Consider the following 3794-nt stretch of genomic DNA (forward strand, 5'->3'; position numbering starts at 1 on the left):
GACAATTCGTTATCAATAGGTACACAAGAGGTACTCGTGGAAAGGGTACACGAGGCTGCAGTAGAGGCCGAGGAAGTGCTAGAGCTGGGTCTTCAGCATCGGGCCACATGTCGACTAGGGAGGCACCAGCCTCGCCAGTAACTGAGTCAGGGTCTCATGACCTAGCAGCTGGTGATGATGCTTTATCTAAAACAATGCTACAAGTTCTTGAAAGGGTTGCTGGAGCAAGTACTGGATCTGCAGGCAGGGGGTCAATTTCGGAGCGACTCTAATCTAATGGAGCTAAAATCTTCAGGGGTGTTTCGGGTGTAGCCCCGAATGTGGCAGAATATTGGTTAGAGGCTATCGAGCGAGTAATGGATGACCTTGACTGTACTTTAGAGCAAAAATTAAAAGGGGCAGTGTCTTTACTGTGTGATGAGGCCTACCAGTAGTGGCTCATTGTGAGATAAGGTACGCGAGCTGACTGTTTGACATGTGATTTCTTCAAAGCAGCCTTTTCAAGGAAGTATGTGGGCACAAGTTATGTAGACGCCCGAAGGAAGGAATTTTTGAATTTGACTCAGGGGAATAAAATCGTGGCGGAGTACGAGGCAGAGTTTCTACGGTTGAGTCAATAAGCACGCGGGATAGTCGCAACTAAATATGAACGTTGTGTGCAATTTGAGAATGGCCTCCGGGACGAGTTACGTGTGCTGATAGCCCTGTAGAGGGAGCAGGACTTTACTTCTCTTGTGGAAAAAGCAAAAATTGCTAAGGAAGTGAAGCGCTCTGAGCGCTAGAACCTCGAGAAATATAGGGGCGGAAATAAAAGGGATTTTCAACCCTCAGGTTCTTCTGAAAGTCCAGTAAAGAGGGCTAGGTTTGATGGGCCAGTCTGAGTGGTTCCTGGTATTGTTGCAAGACAATAGCCTTGTGCCGATTGTCGGAGAGCTCACTAGGGTGAGTGTTGGAAAAGAACTGGGGCATGCTTTAGATGTGGGTTTATGGATCATCAGTTTAAGAACAGTACTCAGGGGTTTACTTAGATGCAAGTTGCAGGACAGGGTCGACGAACTGGGGCATGCTTTAGATGTGGGTCTATGGATCATCAGTTTAAGAACTGTACTCAGGGGTTTACTTAGATGCAAGCTGCAGGACAGGGTCGTGTTCAGCCTGTGAGAGGTGGTCAGCAGCCACTGAGAGGCCGAGGTCAGGCCAGAGGTGGAAACGAGTTTGGTCGAGGTCGTGAAGCACCAGGCAAAGGTGCTGAAAACACTGAGGCAAGACAGCCAGCCTTGGTCTATTCTACTCGTCACCGAGAGGATGGGGATGCCTGTGATGTCATAACTGGTACGCTTGATAAACCTAATTTATACATATTTTTACCCCATGCTTAACGCATTTATGGATGGTTTCTTTTTAGAATTGGTGAATTCGATGCTCCTAATCCTTTAATTTCATGTTTTATACTTAGGTGAGCATAGGAGAACAAAAAAGAGCGAGAAACGGGCCAAAAACGGAGAAAATAAGCCAACGTACAAAATCAACAGGGCCTGGACTTCCTCACACAGGCATACCACACGGCCGTGTCCTTTTGGCAAGGTCAAAACATGATTTACACGAGTAGATCACACGCTCGTGCCCATTTAACAATCTTGACCATGGCCTTAAGCAATCGTACATGGGCGTGTCACATGGGCGTGTCCCTGTCGAGCCCAGGTTTAGTCCAATTCAGAAAAGGCCAATTTTGAGGGCTCTTAGGCATTCCAAAGAATATTTAAACACCTGAGGAGGCACTTAGACAAGGGACATAGAGGAGGAAGCAAGGAATTGCTCAAGGAAAGCCAATTGATCCATCTCAGAAGCCGGATTCACCATCAAGACTGAAGATCTCCCTCCAAATTCCCTCAGGAGTTTTGGGTTTTCTTATGTTTTGTTATTTTTATTCTTTTGAGATGTTTTCTTTCATTAGTATGAACTAAAATCCCTAAATACCTAAGGGGAATGAAATCCAAGACGGATCTTGTTATTATTATCTGAATTGTATGATAAATATTTGGCTTGTTCTTAATTATGTGTTCTTAATTCTTGTTTTGATATTCCAGGATATTGATTCAAGTTAAGCTCTTATTCAGAGGAGGAATAGACCCTATCTAAGAGTAAATTTGTCACAATTAAGTGGAGTTGGTTGCACGCCTAGAGATAGGGTGACAAGATTTTGTCGAATTAAGGTGAAACCTAATAAGGGGATCCATATATCGAGTTAATGCAACCCTAGGGCGTTAATTTGAAAGAGATTTCAATTATTCAAGCTAGGGTTAGACGTTGTTAGTCTCGAGAGAGATAATAATATAACTTAGGGATCTCTACGAAACAAGTTGAATGAATAAATCGTCCGATTCAGAGTCAAATAACAAGTGAAGTCTAGGTGGATTTTTCCTTAGGTATTGTCCTAATCAATCGAGTTTTCCAAAAAGTATTTTCCCCAAATATCTTTTCTGTGATTTCTTAGTTTAATTAATTAGTTAGCTAAACAAAACCCTTTTATTTTTTAGGCTAGATAATAAAAAGAAAGTTGATACTAGTACTTTTAGTTCCTTTGGGTTTGATAATCCAGTCTTGCTAAAGCTATACTACTGTTCGATAGGTACACTTGCCTTCATTGTGATAATAGTTAGTTTCAAAAACGATTCATTATAAATATTTAAATCCTATCACAAATATCACGTATCAAGTTTTTGGCATCATTGCCGGGGAACTAAGATATTAGGAAAACTCGATTTTTATTACTTTAGCCATTTACTTTTATTGCAATTTAAATTTTATTCTAATTTTTATTACTAATTCTTCTTTTTCCCTTTTTCTGATAGGTTCTTATAGTTTATGACTAGAAGAAACCCGTCAGGATTATTACTTTTCAACAGTGAGATCGATCGTACAGTTCACAGAAACCAAAGAGAAATAAGGCGAGCTTAAGATACACAGAGAACGAGCAAGAGGACGATATTCAAATCACAACCAAGGAGATGGCTGAAAATTAGGAAAATCTGATACCTCCTACGATTGCTGTTAATCTAGTAAATCAGAATACTGCTCTGCGCACTATGTATGATTATGCTAAACCTTCTTTAACAAGAACTGAATCAAGCATGGTTAGACCTGCTGTAGCTACAAATACTTTTGAACTGAAACCTAACACAATTCAAATGATACATTAATTTGTTCAGTTTGATGGTTTACAGGACGGAGATCCTAACGCTCATTTAGCAAACTTTTTAGAACTATGTGATACATTTAAAATTAACGGCATTTCTGATGACGTCATTCGCCTTTGGTTTTTTTTTAGAAACAAAGCTAAACAGTGGTCAAATTCGTTACCACGGGGATCAATCACTACTTGGGAACAAATGACCGAAAAGTTTTTACTAAAATATTTTTGGCCGGCTAAAATGGCTAAATTACGTAATGATATCTCTTCTTTTGTGCAGATGGATTTAGAAACACTCTACGATGCATCGGAGAGATATAAGGATCTTTTGCGAAGATGCCCTTACCATGGGTTACCACTCTGGCTACAAGTTCAAACTTTTCATAATGGCCTGAATCCTTTGACTCGACAAATGGTTGACGCAGCTGCTGACGGAACCATCAATAATAAAACACCTAAAGATGCTTATGAGTTTATAGAGGAGATGTCACTGAATAACTATCAGTGGCAAGTCATGAGGACAAAGCCAACGAAAACACCCGGTGTTTATAACGTCGATTCAGTCACCATGCTCTCTAATCAGGTAGAACTCTTTAATAAGAAA

General features: G+C 40.6%; 1 non-coding gene across 1 annotated transcript; it reads right to left on the bottom strand.

Annotated features, from left to right (window-relative positions):
- Positions 1-3437: 3437 nt before the first annotated feature.
- Positions 3438-3544, bottom strand: LOC128281447 (small nucleolar RNA R71). Its single transcript, XR_008271659.1, has one exon. It is a non-coding gene; the product is annotated as a small nucleolar RNA R71 (small nucleolar RNA).
- Between the last annotated feature and the right edge of the window lie 250 nt (positions 3545-3794).

This window comes from Gossypium arboreum, chromosome 1 (assembly GCF_025698485.1).
Source record: "Gossypium arboreum isolate Shixiya-1 chromosome 1, ASM2569848v2, whole genome shotgun sequence".
Classification (NCBI taxonomy): Eukaryota; Viridiplantae; Streptophyta; class Magnoliopsida; order Malvales; family Malvaceae; genus Gossypium; species Gossypium arboreum.